Source organism: Bos javanicus, chromosome 29, assembly GCF_032452875.1.
Source record: "Bos javanicus breed banteng chromosome 29, ARS-OSU_banteng_1.0, whole genome shotgun sequence".
NCBI lineage: Eukaryota > Metazoa > Chordata > Mammalia > Artiodactyla > Bovidae > Bos > Bos javanicus.
In genome coordinates, this window is record NC_083896.1 from 38569065 (window position 1) to 38594995 (window position 25931).

At 42.9% G+C, this 25931-nt stretch overlaps 1 pseudogene; it reads right to left on the bottom strand.

Annotated features, from left to right (window-relative positions):
- Nucleotides 1-4385: 4385 nt before the first annotated feature.
- LOC133241707 (pregnancy-associated glycoprotein 1-like) lies at nucleotides 4386-13408 on the bottom strand (annotated as a pseudogene).
- Nucleotides 13409-25931: the final 12523 nt, after the last annotated feature.

A 25931-nucleotide genomic window follows, 5' to 3' on the forward strand; every position in this document is an offset into this window, starting at 1 on the left:
ACATCAGGGAGCAGGCAGATGTCTTTGGGGTCCAGTGAAGCCTGTGGCCCTGGTGGGAGTGGTAAAAGATTTAGTTGGAAGGGGAGGCTTCCCATCCTCTGGTGCAGCTTCTTGATTCCAAGGCAAGGAGCCCAAGAAAATTTTGTGTTACCAAATTTTGAAGATTTTGAATGTGTTACCAAGTATTGTTTTCTAAAAAAACAAAAAAAACTATTTTCTGCAGGATTGAGAACTTTGACTGCATCTGTTCTCTAGATTATACTGAGGGATGTGGAAAGGATCTGGAGTGGGCTGAGTCTGCAAAAATTAGGTGACCAGCTGCTGGAGGGCCAGGCTTATGGTAGACATTCTGTACTAGATGGAAAACAAATCCAGATGTCCCTTCTGGAGTGGACATGCCAATGTATCACATTGTTTCAGCAGATCACTTCAATGGTGTTTTGGGGCAAGCAAAAAATGCATGATGGTTGGTTTGCTTTTGTCAATTCCTGTGGGTAGTTAGATGACTAAATGTTTGGTTACTTAATTGCATGGTTGGAATTAAGTTTGGGAAAGAAAACTAGATGAGGTACACACATATTTCGACATTAAGCATCAAACATAGGAAGTTTACTAAGGCAACTATAGGTAATTTAAACATCAGAGGCCAAATGGGGACAGGTTCATTTAACAGGCTTAGATTGGACAGTACAGGTTGCCATAGTTGTTGCTATGACAAGTAAACATAACAGCTACTTGTTGGTACCCTGGAGATGTGGGAAACTGACAAGAGGCCAAAAGCCTTTATGACTTTCCTTGCAGTGTGATTTCAGGGGAGAAGTAGTTGACAAGGAAAGCCTGACTGGTAAGGCTGAGGAAAGGAGTAATCTGAGCCAGTAATCACTAGCTCTTGTGGGAGCCCAGAAAACAGAAGCATCAGCTCAGTCAGAGTTCTGGGTCAGGGTTCAGAGATAGATGTCATTTGGCTTGAATCAATATTTAGCCTTGGGGATGCCAGCCATAATCTCTAAACAGAAGATTTCCTTCTCCCCAGGTGGCAGAATAATTCATATTTGTTCCAGACTCAGGAACCCAGAAAGCCCTCTCAGGGCCACTTGCTCTTTGCAGGCACACATGCAATCTAGAAGGTGGAATTATCATCATGGTGCCCATTTTCCAGATGAGACAACTGAGGTTAAGAGACTTGATCAAGCTCACACAGCTAAGCATGTGAAAAGCCAAGCACAAACCCAGGGTAATAGTCCTCAAATTGTGTGTTTTTGCTCTACACCCACTGGGAGTGGTGGGTGGTGATACGGAAGCAATGCTTAGGCAGAAGCAAACAATATTCATGTTTAAAGTGAAGAAAGTAAGGAAAACCACCAGAACATTCAACTATCACCCAAATCAAATCACTTATGATTATATAGTGGAGATGAAAAATAGATTCAATACCTAAGGTCTGGTATCCTGAAGAACTATGGATGGAAGTTTGTAACATTGTACAGGAGGTGGTCATCAAAACCATCCTCAAGAAAACAAATATGAGAAGACAAAGTGGTGGCCTGAGGCAGCCTTAAAAATACCTGAGAAAATAAGAGAAGTGAAAGGCAAAGGAGAAAGGGAACGATACACTCAATGGAATGCAGACTTCCAGAGAATAGCAAGGAGAGATAAGAAAGGCTTCATAAGTGAGTAGTGCAAGATTTAGAGGAAAACAAAAAGAATTGTAAAGAGTACATATCTCTTCAAGAAAAGTGGAGATACCAGAGGAACACTTCATGCAAAGATGGGCACAATAAAGCACAGAAAATCAAAGACCTAACAGAAGCAGATGAGATTAAGAAGAGGTGGCAAGAACGCACAGAAGAACTATACAAAAATGTTCATAATGACCGGGATAGGTATGATGCTGGGATCACTCACATAAAGCCAGATATACTAGAGTATAAAATCAAGTGGGTTTTGGGAAGCATCACTACAAGAAAAGCTATGGAATTCCAGCTGAGCTGTTTAAAATTCCTAAATAATGAGGCTGTAGAAGTGCTGCATTCAATATGTCAGTAAATTTGGAAAACTCATCAGTGGCCACAGTGCTGGAAAAGGTCAGTTTTCATTCCAATATAAAAGAAAGGCAATTCCAAAGAATGTTCAACCTATCATGCCATTGTGCTCATCTCACTTGCTAGCAAGGTAATGCTCAATATCCTTCAAGGTGAGTTTCAACAGTACATGAACTGAGAACTTCTAGATATACAAACTGGTTTGAGGAACCAGAGGTCAAATTGCCAACATCCATTGGACCATGGAGAAAGCAAGGTAATCCCAGAAAAACATTTCCATCTGCTTCACTGACTATGCTAAATCCTTTCACTGTGTGGACCACAACAAACTGTGGAAAATTCTTAAGTAAATAGGAATACCAGATCACCTTACCTTTCTCCTAACAACTCTGTATGTAGGTCAAAAAGCAGCAGTTAGAATCAGACATGGAACAACTGAAAGATTTAAAATTGGGAAAGGAGCATGACAAGGTATCCATTACCACTCTGGTTATTTAACTTATATGTATGATAAATCATTCGATATGCTGGTCTGGATAAATCACAAGCTGGAATCAAGGTTGCTGGGAGAAGTACCAACATTCACAGATATGAAAATTACACTACCCTAATAGCAGAAAGCAAAGAAGAACTAAAGAGTCTCTCGATGATGAGACAAGATGAAAAAACTAGCTTAAACTCAACGTTCAAAAAACTATTCACTAAAAGGTGCTCAACATTCATGGCGTCCAGTCCCACCACTTCATGGCACATAGATGAGGGAAAAGTGGAAACAGTGGCAGATTTTATTTTCTTGGGCTCCAAAATCACTATGGACCTTGACTGCAGCCACAAAATTAAAAGACATTTGCTCCTTGGAAGGAAGAAGGGCTATGAAAAGCCTGCACAGTGTATTAAAAAGCAGAGACTCACTTTGCTACAGAGGTCTATAGTATCAAAGCTATAGTTTTTCCAGTGATCATGTACAGATGTGTGATCTGGACCATAAGAAATGGTGAATGCCAAACAATTGAGCTTTTGAACTATGGTGCTTGAGAAGATTCTTGAGAATCCCTTATACAACAAGGAGATCAAACAGTCAATCTGAAAGGAAATCAACCTCTGATCCCTGCTGTCTCAGCTGAGGCATCTACTGAGGGCTTCCAGGTGGAAAGAACTCCACTGCAAAAGTGCCTAACCATGGCAGCTCCAAGAAAGCAGTTTGTAGGCCCATCCAAGGAGAATCTCAGAAAGGCTGAAGGCTCTGTGTACCCTGGGTCTCCTGATACATGCGTTGCATTCTCCCCAGCAGCATTGGAGGCCAAGGAAGGGGCATTGTGTGCCCTGGAGGAGGGAGATAGCTCAGGGATCGACTGGGGCCATCACTTACCAAGTAGGACTGCAAAGGACAGAGCAGGCATATGTGGCAGAGACCTGGTGACTGGGTGTGGTACAAACGGGAACCAGCTCTCCGTGAAGTACCTCACCCAAACTCCCTTGGAGGAGAAGCCCAGGGATAAGTTCACCTGTAATGGGATGAAGAGAGTCTATTTCATTACCCCTTATGATTCCTCTGAATGAAGAGGTGGTGGAGTTGGTGGGTCATCATAAACTCTTCCATGGCCTAGACTATCTCCTAGTCGCTTTCTTTGAGGCTGCCTCTCCCCAGCTTCAGTCATCTAGTTCTGGAGGAAATTGACAATCATGTGTGCTGCTGGGTCAGGGCCACAGACCATGTAAAGCCAAGCCCCATGGCCCTGCCAGGATGGGTGATCTAGGACTGTACATGTGATCTGAGGTGGGTCATTCAGAGAACACCCTTGAACTCTGATGTCTTCAATCTTTTCTTTCATTTTTGGAGATGCTTTTGGGATTTAAAACCCTAGGGCAGGTAGCTTGGACTCCCTCACTAGGTGTAGAAGCTTTAGGAAGAAAGTTTTCAGGGTAAGATCATCAAAGAAGAAGGAATGAAAGAATGAGGGTATGAAATAGAGAACTGATTACTTCTGATTTCTTGGGTCCAGTCACTGAGATCTTTGTATTAGCTCTGAGTATTGTGTCCTGGATTTCCAGAATCATTTCAATGAGTCTCCCCTTTCCTTGAAGCCAGGTGGAGGTGGGCTCCTCTCAACTGTGATTCAGACTTTGTTCTAGATCCTTCCTGATCATTGTACACCTCCAAGACACAAACAGAGGCACCTGTTTGTTTCAGCACCATTATGAGTGAAACCCTTTATTCTTTATTGAGAGTAGGGTGTGCAGACCACCAAATACAGTTCACCAGCATCCTGGGCAGGAGTACCCTAAGTGTGATTTAGTGTTTGCTCGGAGCGGCCTTACTGATTCCTGAACCACTCCAAGAAATTATACTGCTGGTGCCAGGCCAATCCTGTCATTTCCTCAATCAAAGACTGAGAAATACAGCCTCAGAAAGATGTCACCTAGGATCCAGGTCTCTCTAGATGTCCTCACTGCGTTCTCTTTAAAGGTGGTATAGCAATGGCCTCTAGAATCCTGGGGGAGTCAGAGACACGCACCAGTCAGCCTGAGCCCTTACATTCGACTCCCACAGATATCCAGACCCAGCACAATTCTTGGTTTTATTTCCCTCTTTTGGTAAGTATCAAGGGATTTTCTCATTAGCAGGATATATGAGAGTTCATCCACAACCAAAAAGGACCAAGACATGAGGTAGCCATGAGGAAGGGTGTGGGGGATGGGAGGATTGAGAGTTGGGGACACAGAGGAATGATAAACAACAAAGTCCTACTGAAGAGCAAAAGGAAATATATTAAATATCCAGTCATAAACCACATGAAAAAGATTGAGAAAAAGAATATATATTTCTGTTTTTGTATAACTGAGTCACATTGCTGTGCAGTAGAACTAAATGCAGCACTGAAGATCAGCTATACTTCAATAAAATTTTTAGAAATAAAAAAGAATGTATAGTTCTCCTATATCCCTATTTCTTTCCTTCTCTCTCCTGCTCTTTGTTTTATCTGCAGAGAATGCTAGTTGTCCTCCTGTGTCCTCACAATCTGTACTTTCTTAAAAAAAAAAACAAAAAAACAAAACTTTATTTTGTATGGGAGTATAGCTGATAAACAATATTCTGAGTTTCAGGTGTATAGTAAAGGGACTCAACCATATGTATTCAGGTATCCTGGTCCCCAAAATACCCCTCCCATCCAGGTGGTCATATAATTAAGTGGAGTTCCCCATGCTACACAGTAATTCGTTGCTGGTTATCCATTTTAAATAGAACAGTGCCCACAACACGTTCTTGAAGACTTAACTTAGGAACTCTGGGAAGCCTCCTTTGGCCCACACTTGCTGTCTTTGGCTACTCCAGGCTTGGTTGGGTAACATATTCTGGTTCCCCATCAACACCAGTCAGTCTGTAGCTCTCATCACCCCGAGTAAGTCCCCAGTGCCCCAATGCAGAGCACCTTGGGATGCCATTTGCATGGAATCCAGTGCAGTTTTCCCTAGAAACAAGCCACCCTCCATATGGCTCCATGAGTTTAAAATTTTAGAATTCCTGAAATTCCCTTCCTTTTTCAAAGTCTTCTTTGAGCCCATCAGCCAGCTCTAAACTCCCCTAGTGAGCTGACATGAAGCCTCCACCCTGTGCTTGGGCTGAGCAGTCACTGTGCACCCTTTATTCACATTAGAATCCAGCCTCCCCGCAGAGGGGTCAGGGAGCCTGACTCACAAAGCGGGTTCCCAGCGAGAGTTAGGGGAAGATGCATTCAAGAACTCGGGTGAGCATATAATTTATCATCCAAACCAGGAAAACTGTGAGAAGGGAAGGGAGACTGTTAATCCCTATGGTGGGACAGCACACTGGGACTGTCCCCAGCTATTCTCCTTGTCACATGACTTATTTCAAGGACTGCTAGAGCTGACTTTCCATGTTCATTCATCTGAGGGTTCAGATTGAACTGAAGCTCTTTGAACACTGAGGACCTGAGTTTCCACTCTCCTTGTGACTCCCACCATGCCAGCATGGCGTGGTGTCTCCACATTTATTTTAAGATGATCAGTGTCTCAGGTGGCCCTTTACTCTCAAGTGGTTCTTGTGGGAGGCTCTAGCCAGCCCCAGGTCTCTGCATCATGTGCAATAGTGTGAATTGGCCTGCAGAAGGCGCCCTCCTCCCAGCAGCAGCCAAAGGGTTCCTGCAAGTTCCTATTTGAAAACCACCTTTCAGGGTTCTCCCCTCACCTTGAGGATGTAGGCTTGAGCTGGGACTGGGTAGTTGATACCATCGATGGTGAAGATAATAGAGGACACGGTATTGACCAAAACAAGAAACATAGTGCTATTAGAGAGAGAGGGTGGCCCTGGAGATCCTTCTTGTGTGTGGAGACTGGGAGTGACCCTGGGGCATGACACTTCACCTCAGAACCCCGTGGCATGGAACCGATGAGCTTCTGGATGTTACTGACCAGTCTTCTTGGGCCAAGGATCAGTGATGTTCCAGTATCAAAAAGGGCCTTGCAGCTGCCGAACAAGCAATAACCTTTCTTTTCATGGAGATGCTGAGAGACAGTGTGACGAAGCAGGCATCAAGGTTACTCTGAGTCTCCCCAGAGCTGCCCCCTTCCTGATTGTCTTCTAAACAGCCCTTTGTCTCTTGCCCTCTTTTCCTTTGCTCCCAACACGGCATCTTCCTTGACATTCTTGAATGCAGTTCTTGAATACACCAGGCTCTTTTGGACCTTGACACAAGCTGGTCTTCCTTCCTAGAGGAGCCCCCTCCCCTTTGACTAGCAAATTTCTTCTCATCTTCCAGATTCCAGCTAAATTGTCATGGTTTCAGGGAAGTCTTTCTCCCAGTGTTTATCAGTCTCCTTTCTTGACAGTCTCTGTAGACACTTCCTTATGTCTAGCATGTACCAAAGTCACAATTCACTATGTGTGTGTCTCATTTCCTGTGCATCTGCCTTCTTAGATGTGAGGGCAAGTTTAATTCTCATTTCCTCCCTAAAGTGCATGACACACAGTGGATGCCCAAGGCTTGTCTGTTTAGTGAGTGAATGAAGACTGTGAAAATAATGAATGAGAAACATCCAGAGAGCTGTATCTTGTGGGGAACAAATAACGGATCAATCGCAGAGTGAAGATGGAGATTTGAGAGGGCAGCAGAGGTGGGAGAGAGGGGATCCTCTGGGAGCCCAGGATGTCTGCCAGCACTGGTCCTACAACCAGCTCAGACCCTGAGACCCTAGCCAGGAAATACATGACTAGCCCACAGAAATTCCAAAGGATGGGTCAGCTTTTGTTTGAGGGTATCATACAGAATCCTATCAATTATTCCTCTTGTCCTCAGGTCACTCCTGGATCCCACCTTCCTGATTCTCTGTTATAGCCCCTGCCCCACTGTGTGCCCATGAACATGGGGTGCCTTTTTTATTAGTTGCTTTCACATCTTAAGACTTCAGCAAGTCTCTCTACATTGCTCAGTAGTTGCTCCCTTAGGAGACCAGTTCTCCCCATTTGCTCAGGACTTTCCCTGTTTTTAAAGTGACATTTATCTGTACTGAGAACTTCCTTGGTCCCAGGTAGCCCTGGACAGTTGGTCATCTTATACCTCTGTTCAGGCTGGAGAAATTCTCCCTGATCCTCTTTTCACTACACTGTCGAGTCCTCTAACCATGCTCCATGCCTAACAGGGCAGTGGGAGCAATCCTCTCCCAGATGCACAGACCTCTCCAGACCCTTTTAGGACCCTGGTCAGAGCCCTGGTCAGAAGGACTGGGGATTATGAACCCACTGGTTGTTTGCATATCTATCTGCTTGTGTGTTTGTTGGTATATGTGTTTGTGTGTGTGTTTGTATGTGTCTCTGTGAGTGCTTGTGTGTGTCTGACTAGCTATGCATGTTTATATGTGTCTCTGTGTATGTTTATATCTGTCTGCTTGTGTATTTCCATGTGTCTGTGTGTCTGTGTCATTGTGGGTGGTGTATATTTATGTGTGACTTTGTGTCTGAGAGTGTATTTGTGTGTGTCTGCCTGTGTCCATGTACAGTAGCAGGAGCATCACTTGGGGTAACCCTCAGAGGCAGAGGCTTACCTGTCCATGTGTATACTTCAATTGCTCGTGTGGATCAATGGTACCCAGTTGACTGCTCATTATTAGTAGGATTTATCCACCCCAACAAACATCACCACACTGCCTTTCGCCCTGCCTGTGTAGAGAGAAGACAGGGGAAGGGAATCCTTGGAGGAGAGTAGCAACAGCACTGTCTGAGAGCTGTGCTGGTCCACCCATCAAGGCCCTAATAAGGTCCCCATGTACAGATGCAGAAATCGAGTCTAGGAGTGATTGACATCCAGACTGAGGTCAGTTACTGGCTAATGAGTGGCACAGAGGAGGTTAGAAACAGACACCTGGCTGGGCTCCACCCACTATATCTTCTGAAGATGTTCTACCTCCTGCAACCTGAGTGCTCAGACACACTCAGAGGACACGGTGCTGAAGCTTAATGGCTTTCTCCTTGTCCAGCTTGTCATTTTTCAGGAAAATCAAAGCCTGGGAGTTCTAAGGGTGTGGGTTCAAGTCACCCAGAGTTGGCTCCACTGGCCTGTGACCTCTACTGTCCCAAGGGCCTCACACTCAGAAGGGACCCCAGCTCTGCTCTCCCTGTCTTGAAATTCCTAATATTTCTTAAATCTTAAGGGATCCCACATGTTTGTTTGGGTCCCACACTTTTATTTTTCACTGGCTCCTGCAAAATGGGTAGCTGGTCCTGGGTGCCCAGTGGAAAGCTAATGAGGAAGGAAAGATATCCACCATCCTTGTCCTTCCTTCCTGATCAAATTCATAAGCAAATCATATTGCTTTTTCCTCCAACTTGTTTCCTGTTGCCTTCCATTAGTCTTCCTCCTCACTCACCCCCCTAGACCAAGTTACTGGTTTTTAGTCCAGGAGCAGGGTTGTGTTCCAATAAAATGTTATTTATAAAAGCCAGTGGTGAAGCCAAGTACAGCCCTGGGGCTATATTTATCCTGGGTTAGATTATCTCTCAGGTTTCTTCTTTGTTAAATGTTCTATAATTTTTGTGCAACTGAAAGCATCTTACAGCTAATTTGGAGAAAGGGATGGTCCATCTGAGTCTTACTTGCTCAAGTAGAAGGCAAAACAGGCTCAGAAATGGCACCTTGATTCTTCAGGTTGGAAAAGATGGGGATAGCTCCAAAGACAGATATGTTGGGGTAGTTCAAGCCCTAGATACCATCAAAAGGTGCACCCTCACACCCGTATTCCACAATGCTTAGACCGAACAGCTGGTCAGTACTTACAAGGTCCCTGATCTGTGGGAGAGAAGAATGTTCCCACTTACAGATATGTGAAGTGGGGCTAGGACTGGGCTGGGGTGCATTGCCATTAAATCCTCAGAGAATTGAGGCTGGGCTGTGACTTTGGTGGACCTCAGACGGTTAGACCAAGCTGGGAGGGGAATTTGGGTTCCATTTGTGAGAGGCTGTGAATTTTAAAACATCTGCCCCTTTGAAAAACACCACCAGAGTGCGTCAAATTGGCCTTGTGGCTTCTGTCCCGGTGGGGCAACCAAGAGTCAGGCCAGGACCCACTGGTGCCCCCTCGTGGACAAAATGAGTCGAGATCAAGTAGCCTTCTCTGGCATCACTATGACATAATGACAGGAATGGACTGAATTCTTTGTAAGATACTGTGGATTCTGTATCTGTCTAGGAAGACAGAAGCCAAAAACACAATCTTACTTGCAGGGATCTATGAAACTACTGCCTGGGAAATTCACTTTTGGGGATATGTGCATATTTGTGTGAGTGTGTATGAGAAAGAGAGAGGGGGGAACTACTCAAGTACTTTGGGGAGGCAGGCCATATGTTTTATTAGACTCTCAAAGGCACCCTAGAGTGAGAACTCATTTATCAGGCCCCTTGATTTCCTTGGCCTCCAGTTTCCCACTATGGATACCTGAATCCCTTGACTGCCCCCAGGGTCCCTAGATCAGGTTTATCCTGTCCCTAAACACCCTACAGCAACTGCAGTCCTGAAAAGCCAACCCAGATCCACCGTTTACCACATGTGTGACCTCAGCAAGGCCCTTGACGTCTGCACCTCAGTTTCCTCATATGTCTCATGAGCTAATCAGACCACCTGCTGTGTGGGGTTGTTGCAGGATTAAACCAATTATTACCTGAAAGTGCCAGGAACAGTCTGTGAATATAAAAGTGGGTGCTTTTTTCCCTTCAACTTGCTCCCACCAAAATGAACCTTGAACTGCTCATGGGCAGAGGAGCTGCAAGTCCAAACCTCAAGCCACTTTCTGGGCTTGCTAATCCATTTGCTTGTGTGTCACCATGGGCACTGCCTCCCAAGGGACAGGATCCTGTGGGTAAGATGGCCAATGTTTATGGGAGTTAGGCCAGGAAGGGTCCTGCCAGATGGTCCCGCATCTGTTTTGCAAGCAGGGGTCACTCCATAGCCAGTCCTGACTCAGCTTCTCTTTACACGTTACCCGAATGGTGTCATAAGCAAGAAATCCCTTCATGTTCCCAGATCCGTAGGCGATCCTGAAGGTCTTTTAGGTAGGCTGGAAGGTGGAATACTTGTAATGTCTGAACCTAACTTGTGTATCTGCAGACACTAGAGATGAGTCTAATCAGGTGCCAAGGGTGGAAACAGGGTGGCAGGGCAAGTGAAGGATGATCCGGGTACAGGGTGTCTGTACTCATGACAGGCTGGACTGGGGCAAAAGAAGGAGGGAACCCACAAGTCAGATGATCATGTGTCAAAGATAACCTGGAATTCCTGAGGGGAATTCCAATGGTGATTTTACCCATGTAGAGCATCTACATGGAGAAGGAGGGAGTGGGTTACTGCAGAACTGGCTACCCTCTCTTCCCACACTGATGTCTCCTTCTGGGTGTCATATATCTCTTGAGATCACTTTCCAACCACTGTGAAGCTCACAGACTTTGATCACAGAGGTCTTTACATTTGATATTTTTTTTCCTGTGCTACATTGTATGCAGGATATTGATTCTATGACCAGACATTGAAGTGGTACCTCCTGCATTGAAAGCACAGAGGCATAACCACTGGACCTCCAGGAACATTGGACACCCAGGGAAGTCCTGGTGCCTTCATTTGAGAAATTCTGTAGTCTCTTCAAACCCAGCCTTAGCACCCCATTCTCCAGGAGGTCCTTCTTGATCAACCCCAGGCACTAACTCTAAACTCAGACCACAATCGATCAACACCACACAAGTGACCCTTTCATTTGACATCTATTTACTCTTTGCTTATCTCTCAGGCTGATATGGGCATTCTTGAAGACAACATAAGCCCTTTTTCGAATCTAAAAACAGTAAGCACTGTGCTAGATTCTTATGGCCTTACATGGAATCTGGGTTCAGTAACTTTTTACTGCTGTGGTTCTTGCATCTGTGGAAACTGAATTCCTCTTCCTGGTTATTCACAATTGCTTTGCAGTTGGTTCTACCTTCTGATCAGAGATGGTTCACACTTCATCTGTAACTAGTTGACCTCCTTAGTGCAGAAGGAGCTGCTGCTGTAGCTGCTGCTGCTAAGTTGCTTCAGTCGTGTCCAATTCTTTGCAACCCCATAGACAGCAGCCCACCAGGCTCCACCATCCCTGGAATTCTCCAGGCAAGAACACTGGAGTGGGTTGCAATTTCCTTCTCCAATTCAGGAAAGTGAAAAGTGAAAGTGAAGTTGCTCAATGTCTGACTCTTAGCGACCCCATGGACTGCAGCCTACCAGGCTTCTCTGTCCTTGGGTTATTCCAGGCAAGAGTACTGTAGTGGGTCATCATTGCCTTCTGCTCAGAAGGAACAATCTCCCTCAAACTAATGACACATCTTTAACACAGAAATGGATGTTTACTTGCCACCTGGTAATTTTTGGGCCCAGTCACCAAGACTAACAGTTGAAGATGAGAGTGCCTTCTCTGTGTGGGGCCCCTTTGGCCCAGTGTTTCTGCCTTCTGCAGGAGCCCCATCCCCAACATCCCACATGGCACCTCCAGATGAGCCCCAGTTCTAGGCTAGAGCACCAGGAGATGCTGTGGAGCACCATATTCCCAAAACTCTCCCATCCATTATGTTCCTCAGGAAGTGAATAGTTATATTTGAGCCATGAGAAGAAATCTGAGACAGTCTGTAAACATGTTCCTTGAGGAAATTGTTTAGCATGTTTTTTTCCACTGAAGGTATTTCTCATGGTCTTCACTTTCCTTAGAGGTATTCTTTCACTGAACATTTGACTAAGAAAACAAAGAAGATGCTACAATTAGCTGTCAGTGTTAAGGTATAACTGTCATTGTAATGGCACTGTGTATTTTCTAATCATTTTTATGAGTCATCTTATTATAAGAATTTTATGCATATTCCATGGCAAAGACGTAGGTTTGAATAAAGATTCTGTTCTGTAATGTTGGGTAAGCCATATGACCCTATGGGGTCTCAGTCTCCCCTCTGGTAAAATGGTGGAATGTAATGATTCAAACCCTCCAAATAGGATATCTTGGGGATAAGTGAAGTGATAGATATAAGGTATCTGATAAATAGGAAGTCTCAACATTGACGGCCATTAGCACTGCTGTTGCAGTCCCACTGTATCCTCCTCATGGAAATTCAAGGAAAGAGGTAGAAGGGGGATTCCTATCCTCTTTTACAAGGGAGGAATTTGAAATGCAAGAGGTTTGTAAATTGGCTGTGGTCACACTGCTTGTCAGATATAAAACAGTGTATAAATAGCTCTCCCAATCTTTCTCCTAGTTGAAAGAGAAGAGAGAGTTGAAAGAAGAACCCAGGAGATAGGGAACAAGTTCAGAAAATGTAGAAAATTAAAAGAAAAGTTAAAAGAAAACACCACAGAGAGAAATGTACTCACAGAGACTTCCAAAGGGATGGAGAGAGAAATGATAGTGATACAGAGATGCAGACATAGACATATACACACTGAAGTAGAGAGGGAACACAGAGGACATGCTAAATAAAATGTAGAAAAGTGCTATTCCACAGGACCACACCTACATCTGCATTGACTGTGCACTGAACAATTGCAAGGAGTTCCAATTTCAATAGGTCATGACATGACTGGACCCCAAGAGTTGTGCAACTATGCAAATCTACACCAAGAACCTTGGGTCCTACAGTTCCTATAGCAAGGTGCTTATCAATAAGTAAGGGTCGAACTTTAAGTTTGCCAGGGAAATATTCCATTCCCTTCTAAACCTGATGAGTAGACCAATAATCAGATGAAAAGAAAAACCACAGAAAGGTAGATGATGTGGCTTACAGTCTTCATACTTACATGACTATGCAATCTGAGAAGGCCACCAGCCTGAGGAGCACAAGCCACTTCATGCTTCTTTCCTGGGTCCAAGGACTCAGGGAAGCTCAGGTTCTTAGTATGTAGTGGTGACCCGGAGCCCCTCGTTCTATATGCTCTGACATGCCCTAGTTTAGCCCTTTAGGCCAATAATAGGTCTGAAAAAAAACACAAAGATCTCAATAAAATCTTTACCTTCATCAGTGTCCTTGGCTAGTGGACTTTGAAACTTCACAGAATACAGAGAATTGAACTGTAATTGCTTCCTTAATGGTTGGCTGGGAAACCAAACTGATCTGCATGGGCATCTAAGAAGACGGAGAACCTTGCCTACTTGGAGAAAAAAAACCATTAAGAACATCCTAAAAATGGATACTAAGGGCCATGCTCGACATTCGTGGTTTCATGTCATCTTCCTAGCCACTTCATGAGATATGCATTGCTGTCTTCATTGGAGAGGAGTTTGCTAGGATGATGATAAAGTGAAGACTTCAGGGACATACAACTGGCCTTAGGGAGTGGGTCTAATGGCAGACATCAGGGGCACCTATGATGTCAGTCTGCATCAAAGATTTAGGGCAGAGCAGTACTTTAATTTCATGGTTTCAGTATTGGAAGAAATGTCATATGCATCCACAAGATATTTTATAGCATCCAACAAACATACAAGGAAGAACTGTGTGCTAGGTTCTGGGTTAAAGGCTTCAAAGTCAAAGTTGTGAAGATAAAAGTAGTCTTTATCTTAAGAGAGCTAGCAGTCTAGTTCTTTCAATAAACTACATTCTTTCAATAAACTGTGAAAACCGCTTTTTGAGAATCAGGGAAATTTGTACATGGACTGGATATTAGATGTTAATTTTATTGGGAACAAAAGAGCATTTTTTCCAGATCCTATCATTTTACCCCAAATACTCATTTTGTATATTTTGTGAAATGTTCATCTCGTCCCTAAAACACTTTAGGAAAAATGAATATGGAGTAAAAGAGAGAATGAAATGATGGTCTGTCTTGATTTAAAACAGATCTGCATAGGTGCTATGGATTGAATTTTGTTCACCCTTGACTCCCAAAGTGATGGTATTAGGAAGTAGGGCCTTTGGGAGTTATGCAAGCTGACATAAGGTTTTGATGGAGGTCCCTCATGATGGGATTATCCTCTCCATCTTTTTCTCTCTTATTCTCCCTCTTCCTCCTTCCCTTCCCCCACCACAAATGAGAACATAGCAAGAAGAGAAAGACCTGATGCACATCAAGAACGTCTTCACCAGGAACTCAATTGGCTACCACATTGATGTGGCATAGTCTCCAGTCTATGACAACGTGTGGGACTAAGAGGTTAGTTTTTAAGTTATTGGGCTGAATGATGAAATATAGGGTTCATGATACTCTTTCTTACATATGTTATGTTTGAAATCCTTTTGTAGTAAGAAGCTTATAGAATGAAGCTTCTGTCTTAGTGATACCCTGAGGAGCCTAAGATAGAAGATTCAGGCAGGTCCCCAATGAGTGAGTGGTTGGAGGACCACATGCTCCTTACTCCTACTCTTCTCTTGTCATCTGAAAACCATTCCCCCATACCTGACAACCTTACCTCCAACACTATCTGCATCTCCACTCCCCTTCTAAGCCACTGAGTCATCTTGTTGGGTATCTTGATGATTCAGGACAGGGTCTGGAAGGAGAAGGAATGCAGACATTTTTAGAAAGAATTATCTGGGCAGACCCCTCATGGGTTTTCCATTCTTCATTTCCATCTGCAGTTGAGGGATAGGGGCTGGGTAGAGAGGAAGCCACAAGTGAGACTGAATGGATATATGCCAGAGAAGGGAGGAGGAATTCCCAACCAAATAACCAGGAGGGGGGCAGCTTGTACAGGATCCAGGAGGGAAGGAAGAAGCACTGGGAAACAAATAGTGCCTACCTGATGGCCAGATCTACCAGAGTCTTCCTGTTAAAGTTGGAGGTTGCCTCCCTCCTGCTTTAATTTCTACTCCAGATGTGGAGGGGATAAAGCTGTACTCACTGCTAATGAGTCACGGGGAGAGGGACAGTCTCCCCCAGGAGCCCTTTGATTCCACTCTAACTGTGGGTATCATCCCAAGCCAGAGAGCAAATGTAAGGTCATCCAAAATATGACCTACTCTAAACAGTAGTTAAAATACTACAAAATTTGTCTAAGAGTCCTGGCATACCTTGTTCCCAGAGTTTCTTAGGAGAGATGATTCATTAGCCTAATTTGGGTTCTGCTGAGGAATCTACAAGCTTCCCCATTGGTAACTTCTGACTTATAACTACTCGATCTCATCCCACAGAACCCAAATGATGGTAAGTTCCAGTGGGCAAGGCCTCTAAGTTCCCTGGTGTCACAGCAGCTGTGTGCCAAGTGGTCTACCACTCCCAGTCCTGAGCCCAGGAACCATGATCATCAGCAGACAGTTATAGCCCCCTGCCCACCAGAGGCAGCCTCAGCATCCTCAGCAATACCCACCTCTGAGCCACTTGTCCACTGATTGGCACTGAGCCTCAGTCTGGAAGAAGTGTTCTGGAGCAAGTCCAGTCTCCCTCATCCAAGAGATGGGAAACTGTACCCTGGGGTGTATGACTCACCTTAAGGTTGCAGGTAAGTTAGTGAAGACTTGGGACCAAGGAACTCTGGTTCCCAGGCTAGGAGACTTCCAGGAAGGGAAAGATGAGAGAAAGCTCAATTGCATCCACTGCTGGATAGGTCTCAGATGTCTGCAAGCACCAGAGTGGAAGGTCCTTTACCTTTGCCCCTGAAGTCTGGTTCTGATTTTATCATCAGACCTGCCTTCATGTACCAGCAGGAAAGCAATATTCAGGTCTGTTTCTTCTGGGTTCCAGGCACAGTGGGGGAGACCCTGCTGTAGTGACCCCAGGAGGCAGTCCTGCAGGTGGTGACTGACTCACTCCCAACTCAGAATCCCCAGAGCTCCTGCTCCTCATTCATACAACAGAGAACTTGGGTAACTGGATAACATGCACCTGTATTCAAGTGAGAAACATTCCTTTCTCATCCTTCTGGTAACTTAGATAAGTGTCTTATGTTTCCTCAGGGAACCCCTGGCTGAGCGAGGCTGGGGTCTGAGACTAGCCTGGATGAAACGGATGTGTTCCCTCTTTGATGCTCTAGGACCTTGGAGATTCAAAGGCCTTGACAGGGTTACAATCACACTTTTGTTTTTTTCAGGACTTTGCTTTATGAATCTGGTTGGAGATAAAGGACAGAAACACAGGACAAGGCTGGAAATCTCTCGGTACCAGCTGATTGTTAATTGAGTTCCAGAAACCAGGCTTCAGAGTCAGGTGTGGAAGTTATCCACAAGCCACATTTGAAGAAGGAATAGAGGAAAGAGTTTTTGGGCAGAGAGCAGTGTGGTCAAAGGGCCGTGGGAATCACATAGGGCAAGATGAAACAAGATTCATTACTTGTTTCTTTGCTCTATCAGTTCTTGGAGTTTCTACTCCTGAGAACAAGTACATGGAGATAGTCAGAGGCATTGGTGGTGCCACTGGCACCAGATACTCCTGGTGATAAGCAGTTTTTGTACATGTCCCTGAGTCCAGAGTATATTCAGCCTCGTGATAGCCCTAGGTTCTCCCTTCTTGGGAAGGCTGACGTGGCTCATTGCTGCTAACTAACAACTAAAGCATGGGATGAGGTCATGGTGGTTGACCTGTAGGCCAAGTTCCAAGCATGGAAGGAATACTGGCAGGGGAAGGGTAGCCATTTATTAAACTTGGTTACCTTGGTCCTTAGCAGGGGCTACTTCCCACATCTACAATGTTTTTCTCCCAGCTTTTTGCATGGCCAGGTCCTTCTCAACACTTACCGTCATCTCAAATGAGTCTCTCTCAGGCTTGCTTTCCCTGGCCACTCCACTCTCACAAGCACAGACTGATCCAGAAAATGCCTATAGACACTTCCCTCCATCAAAACAATAATTATAGTTACCAAAGTGGAAAGGTGGGAGAAGGATAAAATTTGAGATTAATATATGTATACTACTTTATTTAATAGATAATCAACAATACCTACTGTACCACACAGGAATTCTGCTCAATAGTCTGTAATAATCTGTATGGGGAAAGAACCTAAGAAAGAATGGATACATGTGTATGTATAAAGGCATTCATTTCCCATATAACTAATATTAATACGATGCTGTAAATTAACTATCAGTTCAGTTCAGTTCAGTTCAGTCACCCAGTCGTGTCTGACACTTTGCAACCACATGAATTGCAGCACGCCATGTCTCCCTGTCCATCACCAACTCCCGGAGTTCACTCAGACTCACGTCCATCGAGTCAGTGATGCCATCAAGCCATCTCATCCTCTGTCGTCCACTTCTCCTCCTGCCCCCAACCCCTCCCAGCATCAGAGTCTTTTCCAATGAGTCAACTTTTCTCATGAGATGGCCAAAGTACTGGAGTTTCAGCTTTAGCATCATTCCTTCCAAAGAAATCCCAGGGCTGATCTCCTTCAGAATGGACTGGTTGGATCTCCTTGCAGTCCAAGGGACTCTCAAGAGTCTTCTCCAACACCACAGTTCAAAAGCATCAATTATTTGGCGCTCAGCTTTATTCACAGTCCAACTCTCACATCCATACATGACCACAGGAAAAACCATAGCCTTGACTAGATGGACCTTTGTTGGCAAAGTAATGTCTCTGCTTTTCAATATGCTATCTAGGTTGGTCATAACTTTTCTTCCAAGGAGTAAGTGTCTTTTAATTTCATGGCTGCAGTCACCATCTGTAGTGATTTTGGAGCCCAGAAAAATAAAGTCTGGCACTTTTCCCACTGTTTCCTCATCTATTTCCCATGAAGTGATGGTACCAGATGCCATGATCTTTGTTTTCTGAATGTTGAGCTTTAAGCCAACTTTTTCACTCTCCTCTTTCACCTTCATCAAGAAGCTTTTCAGTTCCCCTTCACTTTCTGCCATATACTCCTATATAAATTAAAAGTTAAATTTTGAAAAATGCTTATGTCTAGAGATTCATGAAGTTCTTTAGACTCGCAAGATTTCAGACATGATGCTGGAAATGCCAGAGTGGGTGCAGAAATCGAGACATTATCTGAGGTTGCATTTTCCTGAGCTTTGGTGTCTTCTTGCTTTTAGTGTCACCTTTCATTTGTCTTTGGAGGATCTAATACAAAGGCTCCGAGACACCAGTTCAGTATTAGTTGAAGGATGAGAGGGAGGTGCTAGTGGGAGAGTGAAATCCCAGCTCTCTAGTCTTGGGTTGGGGCATGTTTGAGGCACAACTTATGTCCCAATTTCCCTATGAAAACGGGCTGTAGCTTCCCTCTCCACGACTTGCATGATATTGGACCAGACTGGTTCATCCTTTTTCACATCCTGCTTCCCCTAAGACCTCCCTGATTTCTCTATGGAATATTTTTTAAACATAAATTATTTACTTTAATTGGAGGCTAGTTACTTTACAATATGGTAGTGGTTTTGCCATACACTGACATGAATCTGCCACAGGTGTACATGTGTTCCCCATACTTAACCCCCCTCCCACCCCCCCATCACATCCCTCTGGGTCATCCCAGTACACCATCCACAAGCACCCTGTCTCTTTCATCAAACCTGGACTGGCGATCCATTTCACATATGACAATATACATATTTCAATGCCATTCCCCCAAATCATCCCACCCTAGCCCTCTCCAACAGAGTCCAAAAGACTGTTCTATACATCTGTGTCTCTTTTGCTGTCTTGCATATAAGGTTATCATTACCATCTTTCTAAATTCCACATATATGTGTTAGTATACTGTATTGGTGTTTTTCTTTCTGCCTTACTTCACTCTTTATAATAGGCTGCAGTTCCACCCACCTCATTAGAACTGATTCAAATGTGTTCTTTTTAATGGCTAAGTAATGTTCCATTGTGTATATGTACCACTGCTTTCTTATCCATTCGTCTGCTGATGGATATGTAGGTTGCTTCCATGTCCTGGCTATTATAAACAGTGCTGCTATGAACACTGGGATACACGTGTATCTTTCAATTCTGGTTTTCTCAGTGTGTATAACCAGCAGTGGGACTGCTGGGTTATATGTCTGTTCTAGTTCCAATTTTTTAAGGAATCTCCACATTGTTCTCCAGAGTGGCTGTACTAGTGTGCATTCCCACCAACAGTGTAAGAGGGTTCCCTTTTCTCCACACCCTCTCCAGCATTTATTGTTTGTAGACTTTTGGATTGCAGCCATTCTTACTGGCGTGATGTGGTACCTCATTGTGGCTTTGATTTTAATTTCTAGTGATGTTGAGCAACTTTTCATGTGCTTGTTAGCCATCTGTATGTCTTCTTTGGAGAAATATCTGTTTAGTTCTTTGGCCCATTTTTTGATTGGGTCGTTTATTTTTCTTGAATTTAGCTGCAGAAGTTGCTTGTATATTTTTGAGATTAATTCTTTGTCAGTTGCTTCATTTGCTATTATTTTCTTTCATTCTGAAGGCTGTCTTTTCACCTTGCTTATAGTTTCCTTCATTGTGCAAAAGCTTTTAATTTTAATTAGGTCCCATTTGTTTCTTTTTGCTTTTATTTCCAATACTCTGGGAGTTGGGTCATAGAGGATCCTGCTGTGATTTATGTAGGAGAGTGTTTTGCCTATGTTCTCCTTTAGGAATTTTATAGTTTCTGGTATTACATTTAGATATTTAATCCATTTGAGCTTATTTTTGTGTATGGTGTTAGAAAGTGTTCTAGTCTCATTCTTTTACAAGTGGTTGACCAGTTTTCCCAGCAACACATGTTAAAGAGTTCGTCTTTTCTCCACTGTGTTTTATTGCCTCCTTTGTCAATGATAGGTGCGTGGATTTATCTCTGGGCTTTCTATTTTGTTTCACTGATCTGTATTTTTGTCTTTGTGCCAGTATCATACTGTCTTGATGACTGTAGCTTTGTAGTAGAGCCTGAAGTCAAGCAGGTTGATTCCTCCAATTCCATTCTTCTTTCTCAAGATTGCTTTGGCTATTCAAGTTTTTTTGTATTTCCATACAAATTGTGAAGTTATTTTTTCTAGTTCTGTGAAAAATAACATTGGTATCTTGATAGGGATTGCATTGAATCTATAGAATGCTTTGGGTAGTATACTCATTTCCACTATATTTATTCTTCTGATCCACGAACATGGTATATGTCTCCATCTATTAGTGTCCTCTTTGATTTCTTTCACCAGTGTTTTATAGTTTTCTATATATAAGTCTTTTGTTTCTTTAGGTAGATATATTCCTATGTATTTTATTTTTCATTGCAATTGGTGATTGGGATTGTTTCCTTAATTTGTTTTCTATTTCCTCATTATTATTGTATAGAAATGAAAGGGATTTATGTGTGTTGATTTTATATCCTGCAACTTTACTATATGCATTGATTAGCTCTAGAAATTTTCTGGTGGAATCTTTAAGGTTTTCTATGTAGAGGATCATGTCATCTGCACACAGTGAGAGTTTTACTTCTTCTTTTCCAGTCTGGATTCCTTTTATTTCTTTTTCTTCTCTGATTGCTGTGGCCAAAACTTCCAAAAATATGTTGAATAGTAATGATGAGAGTGGGCACCCTTGTCTTATTCCTGACTTTAGGGGAAATGTTTCAGTATTTCACCACTGAGGATAATGTTTGCTGTGTGTTTGTCATATATAGTTTTTATTATGTTGAGGTATGTTCCTTCCTTTCCTGCTTTCTGGAGGGTTTTATCATAAATGGATGTTGAATTTTGTCCAAGGCTTTCTCCGCATCTATTGAGATAATCATATGGTTCTTATCTTTCAATTTGTTAATGTGGGGCATTATGTTGATTGATTTACGGATATTGAAGAATCCTTGCATTCCTGGGATAAAGGAATTTGGTCATGATGTATGATTTTTTTTAATATGTTGTTGGATTCTGTTTGCTAGAATTTTGTTAAGGATTTTTGCATCTATGTTCATCAGTGACATTGGCCTATATGTGTCATCTATGTCTGGTTTTGGTATTAGGGTGATGGTAGCCTCATAGAATGAGTTTGGAAGTTTGTCTTCGTCTGCAATTTTCTGGAAGAGTTTGAGTAGGATAGGTATTGCTGCTGCTGCTGCTAAGTTGCTTCAGTCGTGTCCAACTCTGTGCAATCCAAGAGATGGCAGCCCACAAGGCTCCCTCATCCCTGGGATTTTCCAGGCAAGAACACTGGAGTGGGTTGCCACTTCCTTCACCAAGGCATGAAAGTGAAATGTGAATGTGAAGTCGCTCAGTTGTGTCAAACTCTTTGCAACCCCATGTACTGTAGCCTACCGGGCTCCTCTGCCCATGGGATTTTCCAGGCAAGAGTACTGGAGTGGGTTGCCATTGCCTTCTCCCAGGATAGGTGTTAGCTCTTCTCTAAATTTTTGATAGAATTCAGCTGTAAAGCCATCTGGTCCTGGGTTTTTGTTTGCTGGAAGATTTATGATTACAGTTTCAATTTGCATGCTTGTGATGGGTCTGTTAAGATTTTCTATTTCTTCCTTGTTCAGTTTTGGAAACTTTATTTTTCTAAGAATTTGTCCATTTCTTCCAAGTTGTCCATTTTATTGGTATATAGTTGCGGATAGTAGTCTCTTATGATGCTTTGCAATTCTCTGTTGTTTGTTGTGATCTCTCCATTTTCATTTCTAATTTTATTGATTTGATTCTTCTACCGTTTTTTCTTAATGAGTCTGGCTAATGGTTTGTCAATTTTATTTATCCTCTCAAAGAACCAGCTTTTGGCTTTGTTGATTTTTCTTATGATCTCCTTTGTTTCTTTTGCATTTATTTATGCTCTAATTTTTATGTTTTCTTTCCTTCTACTAACCCTGGGGTTCTTCATTTCTTCCTTTCCTAGTTGCTTTTGGTGTAGAGTTAGGTTATTTGACTTTTTTTCTTGTTTCTTGAGGTAAGCCTGTATTGCTATGAACCTTCCCCTTAACACTGCTTTTACAGTGTCCCATAGTTTTGGGGTTGTGGTATTTTCATTTTTATTCATTTCTATGCATACTTTGATTTCCTTTTTTATTTCTTCTGTGAATTGTTAGTTATTCAGCAGCAGATTTTTCAGCCTCCATATGTTGGAATTTTTAACAGTTTTTCTCCTGTAATCGACATCTAATCTTACTGCATTGTGGCCAAAAAAGATGCTTGGAATTATTTCAATTATTTTGAATTTGACAAGGGTAGATTTATGGCCCAGGATGTGATCTATCCTGGAAAAGGTTCCACGTGCACCTGCAAAAAAGGTGAAATTCATTGTTTTGGGGTGAATGTCCTATAGATATCAATTAGGTCTGACTGGTCTATTGTAGCATTTAAAGTTTGTGTTTCCTTGTTATTTCTCTGTTTAGTTGATCTATCCATAGGTGTGAGTGGCATATTAAACTCTCCCACAATTCTTGTGTTATTGTTAATTTCCCCATATTAAAAAAAAAAAAAAAAGGCTCCACTAGGTCTTCATTGCTGCTCAGGCCTTCTCTATTTGCAGCAAGCTGGGGCTACTCTGCAATTGCACTACACTGGCTTTTCAATCCTGTGTTTCTCTTGAGGCAGATCACAGGCTCTAAAGCACTCAGTCTCAGTAGTTGTGGCCTGCTGGTTTAGTTGCCCTGAGGCATTTGAAATCTTCCCAAACCAGGTTTCAAACACATATCTTAAGCACTGGATCAAAAGGGAAAACATCTTGAAGGAATTTGAAGTACATAACTTTTACATGAAACTTTGGCACCATGGCCTATTTTTAAGGAGACCAATAGAGGATTGTCTGCTACTTCAAGCAAGCTCCTGACACCTGGACTGATTTAGGTTCCCCTCCCAAGTGTTCCTACAGCATCTTGAAGCTGTCCCCACCATGTTGATTTTTTCTTGCTTGAGTTTCTGAAACCAACATTAGCCCACAGCTTCCAGAGGGCAGGGTTGTCACTTGACTTACTTGTAAGTATACACCAGTAGATCTTCTCTCATTATACAGAATCTAATGTCAAGACAAGGTTAACACAAAGATCAGTTATTCTATTATGAGTGTTAGGTTACAGGTTCAACTAATGTAATCAAATCTTAAATAACATTGTCTTAAATACAATAGAATTTCAATTCTCTTTCATATAATATTAGTGCAGGTCTCTCCACAGAAATGGAGACCCACGTCTTTCTTATCACATCTTCCACCTGTGCTACATACCTCTGATCTAACATGGCTGTTCCAGCCCCTGTCATTACATCTGCATTCCAGCTAGTGGGACAGAAAATAATACTTCCATTTGGAAGTGACATATCACCTCTACTCAAATTCCACTGACCAAAGTATCTTCCATGGTCATTGCAACCCTGGGGGTTGTGGGTACACAGAAGGGCAGAGGAATATGATCCTACTACAGAACATTCATGATGAGTAACAAGGGCCACCACCCTTCATTCATGTCCCTGTAATTCATTCTTCTTTTGGTCTCCCCACACAGCTTTCAGCCTGTTTGCCATGCAGATATGGATATGGATGAGTTTATAAGAGAGGACATTGCCCAGGCTGTACAAATATGGAGAAAACAAGAAAGGAAAGAAGATAAGAGAGTATAAAAAATGCGAAATCTTAGGAAAGTGTACTTAAAAATTTGCAGTTATACAGTTTAGCTATAACTGTGGTTGATGAATCAATTTATAAAATAAAAAATAAGAGAAATATAAAATATAAATATATTCACTAAATCCAACAAAATAATAAGACTATATCACATTAAATACATAGTAGTATCAGGATTTGGAACCAGTCTGCTGTTCCATGTCAGGCTCTAACTGTTGCTTCCTGATCTGCATATAGGCTTCTCAAGAGGCAGGTCAGGTGGCCTGGTATTCCCATCTCTTTCAGAATCTTCCACAGTTTTATTGTGATCCACAGTCAAAGGCTTTGGCATAGTCAATAAAGCAGAAATGGATGTTTTTCTGTAACTCTCTTGCTTTTTCCATGACCCATTGGATGTTGGCAATTTGATCTCTGGTTCCTCTGCCTTTTCTAAAACCAGCTTGAACATATGGAAGTTAATGGTTCACGTACTGTTGAAGCCTGGCTTGGAGAATTTTGAGCATTACTTTACTAGCATGTGAGATGAGTGCAATTGTGTGGAAAGCTGGAATCAAATTGCTGGGAGAAATACCAATAACCTCAGATATGCAGATGACACCACCCTTATGGCAGAAAGTGAAGAGGAACTCAAAAGCCTCTTGATGAAAGTGAAAGTGGAGAGTGAAAAAGTTGGCTTAAAGCTCAACATTCAGAAAACGAAGATCATGGCATCTGGTCCATCACTTCATGGGAAATAGATGGGGAAACAGTGAAAACAGTGTCAGACTCTCATCTTTTTGGGCTCCAAAATCACTGCAGATGGTGACTGCAGCCATGAAATTAAAAGATGCTTACTCCTTGGAAGGAAAGTTATGACCAACCTAGATAACATATTGAAAAGCAGAGACGTTACTTTGCCAACAAAGGTCCGTCTAGTCAAGGCTATGGTTTTTCCAGTAGTCATGTGTGGATGTGAGAGTTGGACTGTGAAGAAAACTGAGCGCCGAAAAATTCATGTTTTTGAACTGTGGTGTTGAAGAAGACTCTTGAGAGTTCCCTGGCCTGCAAGGAAATTCAACCAGTCCATTCTAAAGGAAATCAGCCCTGGGTGTTCTTTGGAAGGAATGATGCTAAAGCTGAAACTCCAGTACTTTGGCCACCTCATGCGAAGAATTGACTCATTGGAAAAGACTTTGATCCTGGGAGAGGTTGGGGGTAGGCGGAAAAGGGGACGACAGAGGATGAGATGGCTGGATGGCATCACCAACTCGATGGATGTGAGTTTGAGTGAATTCCTGGAGATGGTGTTGGACAGGGAGGCCTGGTGTGCTGTGATTCATGGGGTCACAAATAGTCGGACACGACTGAGCAACTGAACTGAACTGAGTATCAGGATTAGTTTGGATGCACATTGCAAAAAACTAAAACAACCATTACTTTAGCAAGATAAATTTGATTTTTTATCTTCCACTGAAACAAAGCTGGAGGTGGGCCAGTGAGAGCTTTCATGGTATCCATCTCCAATGTTACTTAATTGTCCAATACAATTGCAGGAGTTCCAGCCATCACAACTAAAATCCAGGGAGCAGTTAGTAACAAGATAGGGAAGGGAAGAGATCTTCTCTCAGCTAAATCAGCTCCTTGAAAGCGGTCTTCCAAGAAATCCCTTTTGCAGGTCTGCTTGCATTGCAGTCACCAGTCACGACCAAGAGCATGGGTGGGCAGGAAATGCAGTCTTGTAGCTACTGGGCTCATGTCTATATAACAAACTATTTTCAGTTTTGAAAGAGAAGCAGAGAATAGATCATTTTTTAGGCACCCAGCAGTGTCTGCCTTAAAGAACAAACCTTTTCTGAATATATTAGGCTGAATAGCTGGGCACAGTGTGGGAGCCAGGAGGAAGGAGCAGCAATGAGAGACAGCTGGATAGATCTGAACTGTGCTCCAGAAAAAAAAGACAGACTGGTCAGTACA